General features: G+C 43.0%; 1 long non-coding RNA gene and 1 pseudogene across 1 annotated transcript in view; one reads left to right on the top strand and one right to left on the bottom strand.

Annotated features, from left to right (window-relative positions):
* Positions 1 to 20,347, top strand: part of LOC122241473 — a 102,698-nt gene that overhangs the window by 24,893 nt on the left and 57,458 nt on the right. The gene's annotated exons all lie outside the window — the stretch shown is intronic.
* On the bottom strand, positions 5,626 to 6,205 carry LOC102971865 (annotated as a pseudogene).

The raw sequence follows: 20,347 nt of genomic DNA, 5'->3' as shown, positions 1-20,347 counted from the left end.
AGAGTCTTGACTGGATGGTCTTGCCTTATGGTCTTTCATGGGGTTGCTTTCAGACTTTGGCTGGGACCACTGTCATCTGAAGGGGCTGGACAAGCAGTACCCCGCTCACTCATATGACTGTCCACAGGAAGTTGCAGTTCCTCAACGCGTGGGCCTTTCCATAGAGTCATTTACATGACGTGGTTTCCTGAGGGCAAGTGATCTGAGAGAGAGAGTTAGTTCAAGATAGGAGCCTTAGTCACTTATAAACTCATCTCGGAAGTGATATAGCACCACCTGTGCCATTCCATTGGTCACTCAGAGAAACTCTGAGACAGTGGGGGAGAAGGCTTCATAAGGGCATGAACACCAGGAGGTGCGGATCACTGGGGAGCGTCTTGGAGTGTGGCTACCACAACCTTCTTGAGGTCAGAAGAGTTTGCCATTGCTGGACTGTAGGGCATTCATGAGAGACTGGCAGGGATGGGGTTGGCACAGGAAAGGAGAGCCAGAGCATGGAGGGCTATATGCTTGGCCAAGGAGTTTGGAGATAATCCTTTTATTAATAGGGAGCGATTGCAGGGATTTAGTTAGAGAGGTCACACGACCAAATTGCTTTTTAGAATGTTCACTGTAAGGGTGGAATAGGGTAAAGCAGAGGGCAAAGAGATTGGGGAGAAAAAGTGGCTAGGAAGCTATGGAATAGTGTAGGAGAGAGAGGAGGAGGCAAAATGTAAGGCAGTGGCGATCAAGAGGTGCCACGGGTGATGGGTTCAGGGTATTTTCAGAAGGCGAAATGGCTAGGGAGGCAGAGGATGAAGGAGGGAGGCCTCAGAGTGAGTCCTGATTTGCAGGAGGGACAGGTAAGAATCAATACATACAGAAGGACGGACATAAGTTGACATGAGAGTCAAAAAGAGTTAAGATGACCTATGTGTGAATATATAGAGTCTGAGCTGCTTATGGGACATTGAGGTTCAGAGACAGCTGGGGAATAAAGCTAGTTTAGGCCATCTGTAGCAAGGCCTTTTAAGCATTTCTTAGTCTGTGCATACAGGCCAGAGGAGAGCTCTTTTCATTCTGTGTTGTTGTGTCCCACCCACCCTCAGATGAAAGTCATTTTCTAGATGCCATCTTCATAATATGTCATCATCCTTGTATGCCTGCTCTATACCGTACTCTGTACTGTGAGCCTTGCATTCATTCACTGCATTTCCTCTTCGCGCTAACCCAGTGAGATGTGTCACTTCATTATTTCCTTTTTATAGATGAGGAAACTGAAGTAGGTACTACTGTTACCCCATTTCACAGATGAGGAAACAGGCTAGTGTTAATTACATTGCTCGAGGTTATATAGCATGTACATGATGGACACAGGTCTCAAATCCAGACCTTTTGACTGCAGGCCCTGTGCCCTTAACGGGAAAGCCATCTACGGTGTGCTTTATGGAACTAGAGACACTTTCTGGCAAGGTTGGGGGTGAAGTGAATGATGATTTATAACCTGACATGTGAAAGACAGCAAATAAATAAAGCAGGATCAAGGTCAGGAATCCAGATATGCAGTGGTGTGGAGAAAGGATCAAATGCCTTCTTGCTGTTAAGTATATGGGGGCTTTGGCATATTGGCAATGCTTGCTAGCTCTTCCCTGGGACTCCCTTCCAGTTTTTTGTTATTTCTGAAAAAAATGTGTGGAATTGTTTTCATTCACTTAAAAAGACCCAAATTGCTTATTTTCTTGTTATGGGAAAGTACAGTGTCCTGTGTTAGCCTGATGGCCTTTCAAGCCTAAGATTGATGCAAAGGGAGTTTTACCACAGCACATTTTTCATCAGAAAAGAGAATGTGGAGTGGGTGGGTGAAGGATGTCAGACAGATCATGTCTTTTTCTTGAAGAGGGTTCCCAAAACAGCAGATAAATTGGTCCGGAAATAGCTACCAGCCATCTCTTTATGTAAAACTCATGTTAAAAAAAAAAAAAAAGTTCCCATATCTAAGGTTATACTGTGGAATTTAAGAGGAGATAAAGGGAATGGCAGTCATGCCATTTCATAAATGGCTCCTAGACTATTCGTTTCCTAGAGAAGATGGCCCTCTGGACCTCAGGCTTCCTGCAGATCAGAGTGTGAGAGCACAGGGTCCCACCAACAGACAAGAGAAACTTCATAGCTTCTCTGCACTCGTCTGGAATTTCCCGGAGAAAGCAAAAGACAAGGCTAAATATAGTCTTTCACCTTGAACTGCCATAAAGGTAATAAAAACAGTGTTATGATAGGTTGGTTTGCAACACTCCCACTTCACCTTCTGTGTGAGTTTCCAAGCAACAGAGCTTTACTGAAACCAGAGAAGTAGGGAAGGAAGTGATGAACCCAGAAAGTTCAGCCATGGAGGTACCCAGGCAGTTTTGGATATCAGAGAACTGCCTGTCCCATCTCCCTAACCTAACCCTCTCTCTCCACTGCACCTCCCTCAGAACCGCCGAAACCCCAGCACAAAGTAGCTGTTCAATCATTACATCTGTCCTTGCCTCATTGTTCCCTGACCATGCATCACAGGTTTCTTTCCTGATTTACTGAAGAGCCATCCAATGTTAGAAGAAAAATAGGTTCCATCTTAATTTTCTTCAGTATTTGTTAGCGAGGTAAATAAAGCAGCTCAGTATTTTGGGGAATCTTAAGTCATTATTCAACTTTCGGGGCACAGCTCTCCTTGTGTATAGCCCATTGGCCTCTGCGAAATTTCTGGTCCTGGTTTTGGATTTCAAAACAGTAGTATTTAATTAAAATTAATTAAAAAATGTTTTTTAATCTTTATTTTTGAGAAAGAGAGAGACAGAGTGTAAGCAGGGGAGGGGCAGAGAGAGAGGGAGGCACAGAATCTGAAGCAGGCTCCAGGCTCTGGGCTGTCAGCACAGAGCCCAACGCGGGGCTTCAACCCACGAAACGCGAGTTCATGATCTGAGCCGAAGTCGGACCCTCAACCCACTGAGCCACCCAGGCGCCCCTTAATTAAAATTAATTTAATGAAAGCTCCCAACTGAATGTTCTTTCTCAACTAATCTTAACACATAATGCTTTTTACTTCTAACTTTTATTTTTCTATTGAAAGAAATGTCTATTAGATCAAAGAAAATTACGAAACTTTTCCAGGCTGGGTTAACAATTAACATGGTGCTTAGTGCCTATCAATATACTTGTTTGTACTAACATCATAAAAACGCACAAGTTCACACGAATAAGCTAAGGAAAGCAAAAACCACATCAAGACTGCCTAACAGGGAAGTAATCCCCATTTCCAGAAGGCCCACAGTAATAGAGTCAAATGCCGAATATATGAAGATTTATGACATGTTAGCCCATTGTTACCACACATTATATTGCTAAGTCAGTCAATTCAGGGCCAGAAGGAAGTCAGTCCATGGATACACTTACCCCTGAGTTTGCAACTCTTCCATCTGCTATAATCACAGAAACCGCTCAGAGCGGGAAGGTCAGTGCCTACTGGACATTAGCAAATGCTGGCTATGTGTAAGACCCTAGTAACAGTTTTCTATGTGTACAACTTGTCCAAGTTTTCTATAATGATCTTTGTAATCCTGCGATTATGATTTTGCCTATTGAAGAAATCATTTGATGACATTACTGAAGTGGGCATTGTCTGACAGGTTTTTGGAGAACGAAATAAAATTCCAAAAATATATTCCAGGATGGAATTTGATATGTTTGCTGTTCTCCTCCCTTTTCAGGGACACATCTAGCTGTCTCGAGGGAGAAGTGGCACCCAGGAACCACATGGGACCGGCACACTCAGGCTGGCACTCTGTACTTCTGAGGTCCAGATGGAACCAGACAAGCCCCAGCACCTAGCTCTGACTTCCGTTTAACCCTTAGCTTTTCTTCTCCCCGATTTGTCCTCTTGTTAGTTCTTCCAGTTTAGAAACTCTTTTTGAACTGATGGGCTTCCTTCTTCTTCCTACTTCCGTATCCTCTGTGTTTTGTCCCCTCTTCTTTGTTCTAGTGCCTGCCTCAAGCACGGGACTGAGTAACTGACCTCTCCCACTCAACCCAGGGTCATCCCCGTAATGTGCCCCTGGGGGCAATGCTGCTGCGTGTCCAGGAGACCTCAGCCAGCTCCTGGGTTTCTTTCAAGACTTTCCTTTCTTAGAGTAATTTTAGGTTCAGAGCAACATTTAGAGGAAGGTACAGAGATTTTCTGTCTCCCATACATGCAAAGCTTCTGCCATTATCAACATCCCCCACCAGAGTGGCATTCTTGTTACAATGGATGAACGTGCACTGACACATCATAATCATTCAAAGTCTATTGTTTACATTAGGGCTCACTTTTTTTTAATGAACATTTGACACACAATATTACATTAGTTTCAGGGGTACAGCATAGTGATTCAACTTCTCTATATGTTATGGTATGCTCATAACAAGTGTAGCTAACACCTGTTATGGTACAACCCTATTACAATACCACTGACTATATTCCCTATGCTATACCTTTTATTCCCATGATGTACTCATTTCATAACTGGGAGCTTGTATCTCCCACTCTTTTTCACCCATTTGCCCATTCCCTCATGCCCTCTGGTAATCATCCATTTGGGTTCACTCTTGGCATTGTACATTCTATGGGTTTCTACAAATATATAATGACATGTATCATATAGAGTGTTTTCATTGCCCTATAAATCCTCTGTGGTCCACCTTTTCATCCCTTTCTCCTAACTAACCCCTGGAAATAACCATATTCATAGTTTTGCTATTCTAGAATGTCACATAGTTGGAATCATGTAGTATATAGCCTTTCAGATTGGCTTCTTGTACTTAGTGGTATGCATTTAAGTTTCCTTTATGTCTTTGTATGGCTCAATGATTCATTCTGTCTTAGCACTGAATAATACTGTATTGTCTGGATGGACCTCAGTTTATTTATCTATGTACCTACTGAAGGACATCTTGGTTGCTTCTAAGTTTTGGCAATTCTGAGAAAAGCAGCCATAAACATTCATGTGTAGGTTTTTATGTGGACATGCGTTCTCAATTCTTATGGGTAAATGTCAAGGAGCCTGATTGCTGGATCATGTGGGAAGAGTATGTTTAGTTTTGTAGGAAACTGCCAAACTGTGTTCCAAAGTGACTCTATATTTTGCTTTCCCACCAGCAATGTCTGAGAGTTCCTGTTGTATACACCCCACCAGCATTTAGTGTTGTCAGTGTTGTGGATTTTGTCCAATCTAGATAGGTATGTGTGGTAGGATCTCACTGTGCTTTTAATGTGCATTCCCCTGATGACATATGATGTGGAGCATCTTTTCATATGCTTTTAAAAAAAAAATACAGGGCTTTTATTGTATCTTTAAAATATCACAAACAGGCCTTAGGAATCATCTACTGGGGTGTCTGGGTGGCTCAGTCAGTTAAACGGTCAACTCTTGGTTTAGGCTCAGGTCATGATCTCTTGGTTCCTGAGTTCAAGCCCTATGTCGGGCTCTGTGCTGACAGTGCAGGGCCTGCTTGAGATTCTCTCTCTGCCCCTCCCCTGCTCACACTCTCCCTCTCAAAATAAATAAATAAACTAAAAAAAAAAAAAAAGATCATCTACCATTTTGTTTCTGTTCCTGGACAACTTAGAAATTATTCATCAGCCTGCTGAGCCATTCTTTTTTCAGAGACATAGATCCATCCCCAAATTTTCTGATATTCTTGTTTTCAACTGTTGTGGCTTGGTGAATCAAAGCAGCTGAATTTGATACAAGTTCAATGTCATTTCCTTCTACAATTAACTCATCTTTTTGGGCACAAGACACTGAACAAGCAATGCCTGGTCTCATCCAATCCCTGCAGATGTATTCTTCAACCAGGAAATTTTGGACTTCAATAAGATACCTGTTCTCCTGAATAATGACATTGATGGAGGAAGTGAGCATACATAGACCTCATCTTGTAACGAAAGCCAAATAGAACACCCTTGATCACGTTCTGTACATGGCTACAGAAAGTGTGAACAGTAGCCAGTTCCTTTCTATTTCCCCACCATTTGTCAACCTAGAACCTCTTCTTTTTCTTTCCAGGAAGACAGAGTTTTACACTGAAGTGCTTTGAAGTCCTTCTGCAGGGTTCTTCTGTGGATTTTCACAATAACTGTGCATCCTTTCAGAGTGATGTTGACATTTTCTGGAATGTCAGTAATCTGACTGCTGAGAATGATCTTCATTCTCACAGTAGATGAGGCAAAGAGCTCATATGCTTATTTGCCATCTCTATGTCTTTGGTGAGGTGTCTGTTAAGGTGTTTGGCCTGTTTGTAACTAGGTCTTTCATTTTCATATTGTCAGGTTTTAAGAGATCTTTGTATATTTTGGGTAATAGTCCTTTATCAGATGTGTCTTTTGCAAAGATATACTCCTAGTCTCTGGGTTATCTTCTCATTTTCTTCACATTGCCTTTCACAGAGCAGAAGTTTTGGGGCACTTGGCTGGCTCAGTCAGTAAAGCACGTGACTCTTGATATTGAGGTTTTGAGTTCAAGCCCCACACTGGGTGTAGAGATTATTTTAAAAATAAAAATAGGGGCACCTGGGTGGCTCAGTTGGTTGAGCATCCAACTCTTGATTTCAGCTCAGGTCATGATCCCAAGGTCATGAGATTGAGCCCCGCATTGGGCTCTATGCTGAGCATGGGGCTTGCTTGAGGTTCTCTCTCTCCGCCCTCTCCCCGGCTTGACATATTCTCTCTTTCTCAAACAAAAAATAATAATAAAAAAGTAAAAATAAAAGTTACCCCTCTTGATAATATTCACAGAGCAGAAGCTTTTAATCTTAATGAAGTATAGCTTATCAGTTATTTCTTTCTCGGATTGTGCCTTTGGTTTGTATTTAAAAGTCAACTCCATGTCCAAGGTCATCTAGGTTCTCTTTAATGTGATCATCCAGGAGTTTTATTGTTTTGTGCTTTACATTAAGTCTATGATCCATTTTAAGTTAATTTTTGTGAAGGTGTTAAGTTCTAGATTAATTCCTGGGTAGTACAAGTGCCTTATATCAACAAAATACTAATTCCTCCTTCCCTTCCCTTGTGTCATTGTTGTCATTTATTTTACATACATACATAAGAATATATGTACCCATAAGCTATATTCATAAGCATACATGGTTGCTATTCATATTTTGAACAAACAATTATCTGGCTAGGTCAATTAAGAATAAGAAAAATAGGGGTGCCTGTGTGGCTCAATCAGTTAAGCATCTGGCTGTTGATTTGGGCTCAGGTCATGACCTCATGGTTTGTGAGATTGAGCTCCACATCAAGCTCTGTGTTGGGCTTGTTACTGACAGTGTGAAGCCTGCTTGGGATTCTCTCTCTCCCCCTCTCTCTCTGCCCCTCCCCTGATAGCTCTCTCTCTCTCTTTCTTTCTCTCTCTCAAAATAAATAAAAAACTTGTTTAAAGAATAAAAAAATAGTTTTTATTTTATCTTCACTGTTTCTTATTTCTTCTCTGATGCTCTTTCTTTATGTGTATCTGAGTTTCTTTTGTTTTTAAGTTTATTTATTTATTTACTGGAGAGAGAGAGAGAGAGAGAGAGAGAGAGACAGAATGAGCAGGATTGGGCAGCGAGGGAAGGAAAGAGAATCCTAAGCAGGGCCTGCACTGTCAGTGTGGAGTCCCCTGCAGGGTTCAAGCCCACAAACTGTGAGATCATGACCTGAGCCAAAATCAAGAACCAGATGCTTAACCAACAGAGCCAGCCAGGTGCCCCTAGATCTGAGTTTCTGATCTACGTTCTTCTCCTTCTCTCTAAAAAACTTCCTTTAACATTTCTTGCAAGGCAGGACTATTGACAACACATTCCTTCCATTTTTTTTTGAGAAAATCTTTATTTCTTTATTAATGCTAATTTTGTAGGGTTCAGAATTTTCAGATGTTTGGTCTAGGTGATTGGTTTAAGATGATTTCTGAGGAAAAGCTGAATATAATTTTTATATTTGTTCCTCTATAGGTAAGATTTCCCCCGCCCCCTTTGGCTTTTTAAAGGATTTTTTCCTTCATTTTTGATTTTCTATCATTTGAAAACAACATGCCTACATGTAGTAGTTGTTATTTGCTTGTTTTTTTTTTTAATTTTTTTTTTAACGTTTATTTATTTTTGAGACAGAGAGAGAGCATGAATGGGGGAGGGTCAGAGAGAGGGAGACACAGAGTCTGAAACAGGCTCCAGGCTCTGAGCTGTCAGCACAGAGCCTGACTCGGGGCTCGAACTCACAGACCGTGAGATCATGACCTGAGCCGAAGCCGGCCGCTCAACCGACTGAGCCACCCAGGCGCCCCTGCTTGTTTGTTTTTTTGCTGCATGTATCTTGCTTGTGGCCTCTGAGTTTCCTGGATCTGTGGTTTGGTGTCCGAAATTTCCCCAGTTGACCCTCAGTCATTGTTTCAAATATTTCTTCTGTTCCTTTCTCAGTTTTCTTCTCTTTCTGATGTTCCTGTTACACGTATGTTACATCTTTTATTGTTGTTCCACAGCCTTTGGATATTTTCTTCTACTTTTTTCAATCTTTATTCTTTGTTTTTGGTCTTGGTAGTTTTTACTGATATATCCTCAAGCACAGAGATTCTTTCCCCCGCTTTGTCCAATCCACTAATAAGCCCAAAGTTGTTCTTCATTTCTGTTCTAGTGTTTGTTTTTTTTTTATCTCTAGATTCTCTTTTTCGTCCTTTCTTAGGATTTCCATCTCTCTGCTTACATTGTCCATCCATTCTTTCATGCTGTCTAAATATCCCTTTGAACCATATTAATCCTACTATGGTTCCTGCCACATCCCTGCTACCTCTGGCTAGGATGTTTGCTATGTCTTCCAAATTTTTTTTTTTTTTTCCTTTTAGTATGCCTTGTGATTTTTTCTTGATTACTGGACACGATGAACCAAGGAAATTCTCTAAATAGGTCTTTAGTAATGTGGTGTGAGGTGTGGGGAGAAAGGGAAAATTCTACAGTCCTATGATTGAGTCTCTGTCTCTTAGGGAGCATATGCCTCTGGACTTGGAATTGCACAGGTATTTCTTAGGGTTTTTTCCCCCCTAGGTGGGACAAGATGGACTGGCGTTGGGTATTTCTCTTCTTCCAGGCCATTTAAGCTCTGATAATACCTTAGCAGGTCAGTTTCTGGTTTATTAGTTTCACCTGCAGTAGGCCTTGTTAAGAAGAGAGAGCTCTGGTTTATTTCAAAATGGTTCCCTTTCCCCTCTCCCTGCTGGAAGCCCAGGGATTTTTTTCTTGGCTGTTTATTGTGATAACCTGGTCAAGTTCTTGGGGGCAAAATTCACAAGAGTTTGGGCCTTATTTAAAACTGGGTTCCTCTGTAGTTATTAACTCTCAGACTTGCCCACATTGAGCTTTCTTTAAATCATTAATTACAGTTCAGGTTTTCCTGGCCTGGTGCTGGCTCCCATGGCAGTTTCCACTCAAGAGTCTCTGCTCAGGTAAGCTGTGACTTCCTGCATTTGCCTGTCTAATATTAGGGGCAGTGGTTTGCCTTGTCCTCTCCTCTCTTATATATTCAAGAAGAGTTGTTTACTTTTCAGTTTGTTCTGCTTTTTACTTGTTGTTGGGACAGAATGGTGATTTCCAAGCTCCTTAGGTACAGAACTGGAAACTGTGCTCCTGAGTTTCTTGCCCTAGCTGGAGGAATTTATGATCTCCAGGCTACCAGGGTCCCAGGTGAGATAGCATGTGCTATGAGTGGCCTTCTACCTGACCATCCAGGCCAAGGAAAAACACTTACGTGCTGGAGAATGTTCCCTGCTCAGAAAATATGACAATATGATGGGGATGACTTTCAGTCTCCATGAATTTACTACTCTAGGTACCTCATATAGGTGGAATCATCATGTTTGTTGTTTGTGACTGGCTTATTTTACTTAGCATAGTGTTTTTAAGGTTCATCCATGTTGTAGCATGTGTCAGAATTTCCTTCCTTTTTAAAAAAAGTTTTAAGTGTATTCATTTTTGAAAGAGAGAGACAGAGCGTGGGGGGGGGGGGGGAGGCGGGGAGAGAAGGGAGACACAGAATCCAAAGCAGGCTCTAGGCTCTGAGCCGTCAGCACAGAGCCCGACGCGGGGCTCGAACTCACAAACCGTGAGATCATGACCTGAGCTGAAGTCAGACGCTTAACCGACTGAGCCCCCCACCGGCGCCCCAAATTTCCTTACTTTTTAAGGCTGAACATTGTTTCATGTTTGCATATACCACATTTTGTTTATCCATCTGTCCCTCATTGGACTTCTAGGTGGCTTCCATCTTCTGGCCATTATGAGTAATGCTCTATGAACATGGGAGGACAAATAGCTGTTTGAGTTCTTGTTTTTACTTATTTTGGGTAATATGCTCAGAATTAGAATTGCTGGATTGTGTTGTAATTCTATTTTAAATATTTTTGAGGAATTGTCATGCTGTTTTCCTCAATGGCCACCTGATTTTACATTCCCTCTAGTGACACACAGGAGCTCCGATTTGTCCACATCTTAACCAACTCTTGTTATTTTCTTTTCTTCTCCTCCTCCTCCTTCTATAATTAGCTATCCCAACGGGTGTGAAGTGGTATCTCATTGTGCTTTTGATTTTTGTTTCCCTCATGATTAGTGATGTTGTGCATTTTTTCATGTGCTTATTGGCCATTTGTATATCTTTTTTGGAGCCATGTCTGTTCAAATCTTTCCTCATTTTCTAATCATGTTGTTTGTTTTTGAATTGGGTCTGAAATTCGATTTTTTTTTTAAATTGTCTTAAACACATTTTAAATATTGGTTACTAAGTAAATATTTAAAACACATGGGGGAAAAACTCTCAATGATTGTGGAAGTCAGACAAATCCTATCAGCCAGTGGTGCTAGCCCCAGTGCTGCCCGTTCATTGCCTCTGCCCTAGATGGGTATGGACAGCTCTAATGGGGGGTCGTCCAGAAAACAAAACATGGTGGGAAGGACCAAAGGAAGGGCATTCCCTGTTTAACGAATGTAGTGGTTTCCAAAGTCTTATTTTCTTTCCTTCTGTTTCCAAAGCCTTAGCTGTGCTCACCACAGCAATGAAAGCAAATTACGTATTTGACTTTATTTAAGGGAGGGCCTCACCTGGTGAGGAGTCAGAGAAAACTTCCCATTAACTCAATGTAGAGTATCAAAGACCTTTGTTCCATTGTACAGAATATTGCTTTGTAAAACATCTGTTGACTCACTGCAGGAGGAGAAAATAGCACATTGATCTGAAAATATATTAACTAGGTAACTCAAGGAGATGTCTTCAGTACTTCAAGTGGGCTCAGTGGAAGCAACCTGGACTGGAAGGTCCTGTGACTGATTCTGCCCCTGCTACTATCTTGCTTTAACCTTTTGTTCCAAGCTCTGCTTCTTTCCCTTGAAGATGGCCTTAATAATACCTTACTGGAGGTGCTTTTGGAAGGAGTAAAAGATTTTTTTTGAAAAGTAGAGGTGCTTTTTAAGTGTAACATTCTATGTAGCCCTAACCTTCTAATCTCATTTTTCCATTGGTCCTGGGACCAAGCGTGGGACAGGGTGACACTTGTTTGGTTTGGGCCTCCTCGAGTGTTAGACTGAAGCTCCCAGCCCCCTGGACTTTGCCCTTTGAAAGGCAATGAAGTTTTGTTTTGTTTTGTTTTGTTTTGTTTTGTTTTTTCCTGCTGCAATTATTATCGTTCTTGATATTTTCCACTTCGCAGCTTACATGTCTCTTCCTGGCTTCCTTCGAAGCCACTGCCATCCCTCTCCAACATATCCCTGGCAAAGGTACCGCGATGGTTAGCCAGGGTGGCCTGTGTCCTTCATAACCCACACCATGACAGGCTTAGGATTTGTTCCTGAAGTTCCTGTCAACACCTGCTCGGGACAGAGAGGTGTCTTCCCGCACATGAGCACAGTTCTTCAGGCCAAAGTCTCTGGAACTGAAGCAAATTAAAGGCCCTCTAAAGGAAGAAAGCATTCTCACAGACCCTGAGAATACATTTGACATACATAGAGACATCTGTCTCTATGAACTTACTGCTCTAGGTACCTCATGTAGGTGGAATCATCATATTGGTTGTTTTGTGACTCACTTATTTCACCCAGCATGTCTTTCAGGTTCATCAACAAAGACCTTCAGAAATCTTTGGCCCCAGTGTAGCAAACCGTGTTCTAGGAGGCGCGGTGATGGAAAACAGGAGCGCACATAACAGACAAAAAAGCACGGCCTTACATACCCCAGGCCCTCTCCTTGCTAGCTGCGTCACCTTGAGCAAGTTTAGCATCCTCTTCTATGCTACTAGGGAAATAATACCCGTCTTCTCAATATGATGAGAGGGCTAAATGAGACATCAGACTGAAAGTGTCAGGAATTTGGGGTGGGGGGGAACATAATAAAACTTAGTTCCTTAACCATTTAAAGGTGGAGAAATATATCAGGGGCAGGGCCTGAAGCATTTGCCAGGTGCCAGCCAGAAGTGCGAGCGGCACATTTTTCATTTTCAAGGAGCTGGGGTCCAGGAGGGATCCAAGCACTGGGCATCCTCATGCCACCCACTGAGTGTCTTGTCCTTAATGGGTGGTTTCCTGAGACGTGGGAGGATCGCATTACCTAAAGTCAGTGTCCTACAAGTCCATCCTCTGTCTTTCTTTCCCACTTCTCCTGAGAGACTTCGGAGCCTTTGTACAATACAGCTCCTGGGTGTCTGCCTGATAGCCAAATTGCCCCAGAATGGGGAGGAAGATTGGGCTCCTCACTGTGCCTTTCTACACAAATGGCCATGGCTATCATTATTCAGGGCTGAGCCTGCAGAGAAAATTGTATAACTGTGCAGATTAGGGCCGTGACAAATACATGGTTTTCAAAATCAGTTAACCCTTAATGATCCTTTTGTCAAGGGTCTGTTCCTTTTCCTATATTCCTCAGCTACTCTTCCAAACCTTTAAAAAAAAAAAAATTTCAAGTTTCTTTATTTTGAGAGGTGGGGGGGCGAGGGGAGAAAGAATCCCAAGCAGGTTCCGTACTGTCAGAGCAGAGCCTGATGTGGGGCTCGAACTCACGAGCTGTGAGAACATGACCTGAGCCGAAATCAACAGTCTGATGCTCAACAGACTGAGCCACCCAGGCACCCCTCTTCAAAAGCTTAATCCTACAGGAGGGGTGGTGGAAGAAAATCCACTCCTGTTTTTGTTATCGTATGATCTGAAGCAAGAATGGGCAGAAGGAAGTAAATCTTTCAGAGATAAAAAGAAAGAATTAACCACAAGTCTTTTTTGCATATATATGTGCTCTCTTTCTGTGATAGTAACTTAATGTGTTTTTACATACTGTATACATTTGTACGTGTCTTCCATTATCTGCTTGATAGGCAAGGAATGTCACCTATAGTGTTTGCAAAGAATCAATTATTTAAATCTTCATATTTCAAAAAAAAAAAGCTTAATCCTTCTCCACAAACCTCCTAACTTACTCTGCCCCCGCCCTCTCTGTGTAGGCACTGGCCTCTGATTTTCTGAGAAAACCAGTTTGCTAGATATCAACCTTCCCATTCTCACCTCTCTGCATCTTCAGAGTTGTCCCCTTTGGCACCTTGCCTCCTCAGAGTCAATCCAAAGACTCTTGGCAGAGACATTGAGATGTGGTCTATTTATTTTACTGAGACCCTGGGCCTTATAGACCATATAATGATGGAGATGGTGGGCACTGTCTTTGCTACCACATGGGTACAGACTGCATGAGAAAAGTGAAACAGAGTGGGAGACAGAGACAATCCCGTAATATTCTGATAAATCTTTGGAGGCAGCCATGCCTGGATTTGTTCATCTGCGCGAGTTAACTCTCTTTTACTCTTAAGGGGCTTGAGCTTCTGTCACTCACAACTAAAGGGGACTGAAAGAAAGCACACTCTTCTAGACTGCAAGTGTCACCAGAGGAGGACTATGCCTGTGTCTGTGTTGTTTATTCCCAGCACTTAGGACAGTGCCTGGCACATAGTAAGTTCTCAATAAATATTTATGGACTAACTCTACCTGTGCCTAGTGTTGATGGTCCCATCTCTTCACCTCAGCTCCATCTTTGTTCCAGTTTTTAAAAATCATTTTCTTTCCTGTGTTTTAAGCCTCTCCCTTCCTCAGATAGTATGTATGTTCAAGTCCCCTTAATCCTTAAAATAGAACCAAGCACATAGTAACAAAATAAAAATCTTCCTTTATTATGGCATTTCTTTCTAGCACCCTGACCTACTTTCCCGTTTCATCTGAGCTTTTCAAAAGCATATTCTTAACTCATTGCAACCTGGCTTCCGTCCCAACTATTTCAATGCTGTCATACTCATTCTTGACATCCCTGACGTGAATGCATATATAGCACTCTCTGTCAGCCACTCTTATTACTCTCCGCACAGTTGATTGATAACCCTTCTTCCTAGGAAGCAGGATGTTTCTCAGAATCTTCTAGACTCCACTTTCTAGATCTCAGCTCAAGGCTCTCCCTTTTGCCTGAAAGTTCTGCTTGAATTCTAGTAACAGAATTTGGCCTTCCACCAACAGATTTTGGATTTTTTCCCCCTGCATTGGAACTATAGCAGCACAACACTCTCCTTGGCCCTGGTAATTTGCTCCTGGCCTCTGTCACCCAGTGTGTCCAGGGCCCACACTGATGTCACACCCGGACCATCAGAGTTATACTAAGTGGAGGATGGCCTTTGTGACTCCGAGGCTGGTACTCTTCGCTCAATAATTTTCAGAGGCCAGTCTCCTAGGCCCACTCTGTAAGTATTGAACTGGAATTTTCTCTGCAACCCCAGGATTAGGTTAAAGGTAGATTTCATTTTATCTAAGATAGTGTACTATTACCTAAGGCCATTTCGGGAATGAGATTGTGAATGGAAGTACCTCGTCACACTGTTCCAGGAGCCCCTCTGAGAATTAATCCTGGCTGGTTCTGATGACCAGACAAGTAGTGGAGGATTCTAGGCATCTAAGTAGAAAATTACAACTTCACCCATATAACAAATGAACATGCATAAATAATCTGAATTGTATAATTTATAGAGGCTTAAGAGATAAATGATCTCTGCTCATCCTGCTAGCTTTAGAAAACAACAGAGTTCTCCAGTGGCTGCATCCATTTCATTTATGCACTCAGCAAATATTTGGCAAGCACCTACCGCCTGCAAGGAGTTTATTATCCACATAGGGATAAAAATCACGCAGATAAATAGCTTTAATAACATGTGGCATTAAATTTCAAATGGGTTTTCTTCTGCTAAAAGGCTACAAGGAGCCTTAAGAGTAAGAGCTGTGTCAACAAACATGAAGTACTCATTTAATCTAGTAAAGGTCCAGTTCATCTCATTCAGAGATGGCTAAACATGGCTCCGTATCAGAGCCTAGAGCAGTAGCCCACGGCGGCCCCTAGGAACTGATATTTCTAACAGTGTTCCTGAGTGATTCTGATATGCCCCTAGACTTGGGCATTATAGGTACATTTCACCCTTTGCCTCAGAACTGGATTTGCCATCTCAGTGTCATTTGATGGTATCTTCTTAAAAATAAGTCCTCTCTTGATTATCTAACTATACTCCCTCTGGTTCTTCCCTGTCTGGTTTTTCTGTCTCTTTCCCTGGTTACTAATTTTCTGTCAGGCACATATTAGTTTTCTATGGCTGTCATAACCTCCAACTTAGTGGCTTGAAATCACCCAAATTTATTATTTTACAGTTTTGTAGGTCAGAAGTCCAACACAGGTCTAAAATCAAGGTGTCAGCAGGGCTGTGTTTCCTTCTGGAGACTCCAGGGGAGAGTCTGTGTCCTTGCCTTTCCCAGCTTCTAGAAGCTCGTGGCCCTCATCCATCCTCAAAGCCAGCAACACTGGCCTGAGTCTTTTTCCTGCTGCATCACTCTGGCTTCCTCGTCTGTCTCCCTCTTCCACGTGTGAAGACTTTTCGATTAGATTGGGCCCACAGGGGCAATCCACGATACTCTGAGCAACGTTGATTCCATCTGCTGCCCCCTTTGCCATGTACTTTAACCTCTTCACAGGTTTGGGCATTTGGATGTGTCTATCTTTGGGTGCAGTTTGGGGAGCATCGCTCTGCTGCTGCTGGCCCTTACTGTGGTTGTTTTGTAGCCCTCCCCTTGCAAACCAGGCCTTCAGAGGCCAAACAGGTGGTGTCAGTGAGCGAAGCTGGACCGGGAGACGAAGCGGTGGGCTGGGGCCCCTTTTAAAGGAACCCTGGCTGATCAACCGGCCAATTGTGGTTATGTGAGAATGTGTGCCCAGTGTTGCCAAATCTTTTGATTTTTCAGAGAAGCCAGAGCTTTTGTTTCTTTGTTACATTCCACAGCCTTTAAATATTGGCAATAAATTTTAATCTTTAAAAGCATTGTGTGAGCCAAGCCAAACATATCTATTGCTATATTTGGCCTTGAGCTGTCCGTTTATAACCTCTGCTCTGTATATTCCCCCTGGAAATGATCTCATTATGCTTAAGGATTCAACTACCACCTGTACTGTGCATGATGACTCCCAAAGCGATCTGTTTATTTAGATTTCTCTGATCTGCTGACAACTGTATCCCCAACTATATTTTCAACAGCCACAGTGACTCATGCTCCCTCTGCACAAATCTGCTTCTTGAGCCTGAGACCTGGTAGTCCCTCACTTTCTAGTCCAATGGTCACCAAGTCCTAACAGTCTGCCCCTTCCTTTGCCCTTGGGGCTGTGATTGCCTCTTTCCTGGATTATTATAATACTTTTTTGTAATAAAAATTTTTGTAATGTTTTTAAATTTACTTTTGAGAGAGACAGAGAGACAGAGCATGAGTGGGGGAGGGGCAGAGAGAGAGGGAGATACAGAATCGGAAGCAGGCTCCAGGCTCTGAGCTGTCAGCACAGAGCCCAATGTGGAGCTTGAACTCATGAGCTGTGAGATCATGACCTGAGCCGAAGTCAGCCTCTTAACCTGCTGAGCTACCCAGGTGCCTCAACACTCTTTTTGCTCATCTCTGAGGATCCATTCTTCCTGATTCCAGCCTATGCTCTAAAATGCAACTTAGATCACATCTTCTTTCACTTCTGTGGAACATTATTCAGTGATTTCCAATAACCTACAGGATGAAGTCTTTAGACTTTAGTCCATAATATAGCATTCCATGCCTCTCATGTGGTGACCCAGCATTATCTCTCCAACCTCATTTCTTACCACTTTTCCATTGCTGTCTGGTATTTCAGTACTACAGAACATTAATTGCAGTTCCCTGTATATGGGATATGGCTTACCACTCACTGGTCCCTTTGACGGAATGCCCTTTCCCATTGATCCACCTAGAGACCTATTATTCCTCCTTACCCTGAAAATCAGGGCTTACTTAAATGGTGAAATGTTCCCCGACTCCTTCCCTGCAGCCTTTCCACAGCCCTTCCTCCCAGCAGTCATTGTGCTTTGCTTATGCATTTTTTACTGCACCTGTCTCGTGTGGCTTTAATTATTTGCTCATGTACATGTCTCCTATCTTCGTGTCTTAGCGTCTTTGTGACATGAGTACTTAGCAGAGGGCCCTCGCAACAGACACGCCTAATAATATTTCTGAATGAACAAATGAATGAATGAAGGAACCATGCTACACAGATGGCATCTGTCCTATTTATGATCAAAATTACCCCAAGGAGTTGTAATTCTTTGATGAGTTTCTCATTCGTCTCTTCAAATAAGTTTCTATCTTCCGCCAGCTGCAGAAGCTCTTTGAATGATTTAAAATGCAGAATTCAAAATTGGCTGCCAAGAAATGCCACTTCATTTCCTTTCTAAAATAACGTGATTTTCCCCGTGACCCAGACAAAAGAGCAAGACTTGGCTAATGTGTCATTTAAAAAAAAAAGATTTTTCAGGGAAAAAGAGGTTAACTTGAGTAGATAAATGCTTTGCCCCTTTCCTTGGTGATCCCTAGGTGTTTCTTCCCAGGTCTGAAGACTCTCTCTGTGTAAATGCACAGGGGAAAGACACTCTAGGTCCTGCTTCTAATCCCACAACAACGCCATCTCAGGAAGTGCCAGGACCCTGTGAACCTTGCAGGCTCCTGCAATTTAGTCATAGATCTGGGCAAGGACCACAATTTACAAGGCATTTCTCTCAGACAGAGAGATTAGTCATCTTTCTAAAAATGGAAGGAACAGGCACAAAGGGGCACTTGTCTTCACAGGAAGCCTGGCCAGCAGAGCCCCCAGCAAAGCCTGTAGACTGACTGGAAGAATTGGGGGGAAGATCAGCTCAAGGACAGTCCCACGGTCACTCCCAATCTGCCCAACTGTACTAGTACAGACCCAGGGACAAAAAATAAAGCCAGTTCCTGGACGACAGTTACCAGATATCTTTTTTTTTTTTTTTTGAAAAAGAGAGAGAGAGAGAGAGAGCACACGCATGTGCAGTGGGTGTGTGTGGGGAAGGGCAGAGGAAGAGAGGGAGAATCTTAGGCAGGCTCCAGACCCAATGTGAGGCCTGATGCAGGTCCCACGACTCTGGGATCATGACCTGAGCCTGAAATCAAGAGTCAGATGCTCAACCGACTGAGTCACTCAGACACCCCAGACATCACTTTTTTGATGCCTGAGGTTTTCTCTTCTCCTGTGTCCATGTATGTATTATCTCCTGCTGCTCCTTGAGGGAAATGGAGAGAGGGAAAGGAATTTACATTCACTGTATACCTATTGTGAACCAGGAAGTATGTTAGATGCTTTAAATGCTTTTCTTTTCTTTTCTTTTCTTTTTTTATTTATTTTCACCTTTATTTATTTTTGAGAGAGCGAGACAGAGTGTGAGTGGGGGAGGGGCAGAGAGAGACAGGGGGGACACATAATCTGAAGCAGGCTCCAGGCTCTGAGCTGTCAGCACAGAGCTGGAGGCGGGGCTCAAACTCATGGACCGTGAGATCATGACCTGAGCCAAAGTCAGCTGCTAAACCGACTGAGCCACCCAAGCGTTCCTATGCTTTTCTTTTTTTAACTGGCTTCAATTTTTTTTTTAAGTTTATTTATTTTTGAGAGACAGAGAGAGACAGAATGTGAGGGAGGTGGGGGATGGATGGGAGGGAGGATAGAGCAGAGAGAGGGAGACATAGAATCCCAAGCAGGTTCCAGACTCTGGGTTGTCAGCACAGAGCCTGATGCGGGGCTCAGACCCAGAAACCATGAGATCATAACCTGAGCCGAAGTTGGATGCTTAACTGACTGAGCCACCCAGGCGTCCCTAACTGGTTTCAATTTTATTTGCCTTCTTAAATCTCCACTTTACAAGTGAAGAGACTGAGCATCAGTGAGGCCAAGCAACTTGCTCATTTCTGAACAAGCAGTAAATGATGGGGCCAAGATATTATTCCGGTAGATGTTATTTTAAAGCCCACACTTTGCTCTACTTATGATGCTGCTGATATAGAATAGCTGTAAAATCTAATTTTTGTGCTTGAGTGCCAGAATGGAGAGCTTATGTTAGCCTATCCAGAGTATTCTCAGGCCAACATTTGGGAAACAAATCAACACACGTTATGTGAAGGGACTGTCACGTTGATCCAAAGGGGTGTAATACCCAACCCCTGCCTTTCAGGACTGGGAAGGCCAATCTGGTGAGATGAAGTTCAGGAGTAACACTAGAGCATGTGAGAGCACAGGACCTGCTGCAAATTAAGCATGTCAGCAATCCTGGACATTTCTACCATCACTCTGGTGATGTTCCCGTGGGTGACATACTCCCCTGGGGGTTTGTGGAGACATCGCTACCATATCTCCTCTTCTGCTCGCTCAAGAAAATGTGTTAGACAGCAAGTCATTGGGAACTTGCCATTAAAAGGATTACTTGAATCATGGAGGATGTTTGCTATTTTAATCATTAGTAGTGACATACCCGTGGCAATTTCACAACAGATGGCGGTGCATCCATATGTTCAGAACTACTGTGCCCGAGGATCACTGCAGAGGGCAGCCAAATGTCTAATGTGGACAAAATATGCTGTGAGCTGAGATGAGGGGGAGCTCGACAGGGCTGGAGCACATGGGGGTACCTTACCCAGAAGAGCCGATGATGTAGGCTCTCACGCCTAGCATCGTGCCTGGCATATGGGAGAGCTTAACAAAGGAACCACATTGAAAAATGCAGGGCACACGATACCAAAGGGCTGCAGATGCCAGTTACACCCAAGGTCCAGCATGAGGTAGGACCCCCCCCCTTCCCAGTGCAGTGAGGACACACGAGTGAATCGCAACTCCCACCCCCTCCTGCAGACACATTATCTCAGGGAGGGGATCAGGTAGGGGGGAAACTCTCAGAAAAAACTGAATATTTCCTAAAGTTAT

This window comes from Panthera tigris, chromosome C1, assembly GCF_018350195.1.
Source record: "Panthera tigris isolate Pti1 chromosome C1, P.tigris_Pti1_mat1.1, whole genome shotgun sequence".
Lineage (NCBI taxonomy): Eukaryota > Metazoa > Chordata > Mammalia > Carnivora > Felidae > Panthera > Panthera tigris.
Note: the sequence above shows the minus strand (reverse complement) of the source record. Positions and strands in the feature narration are given on the sequence as shown.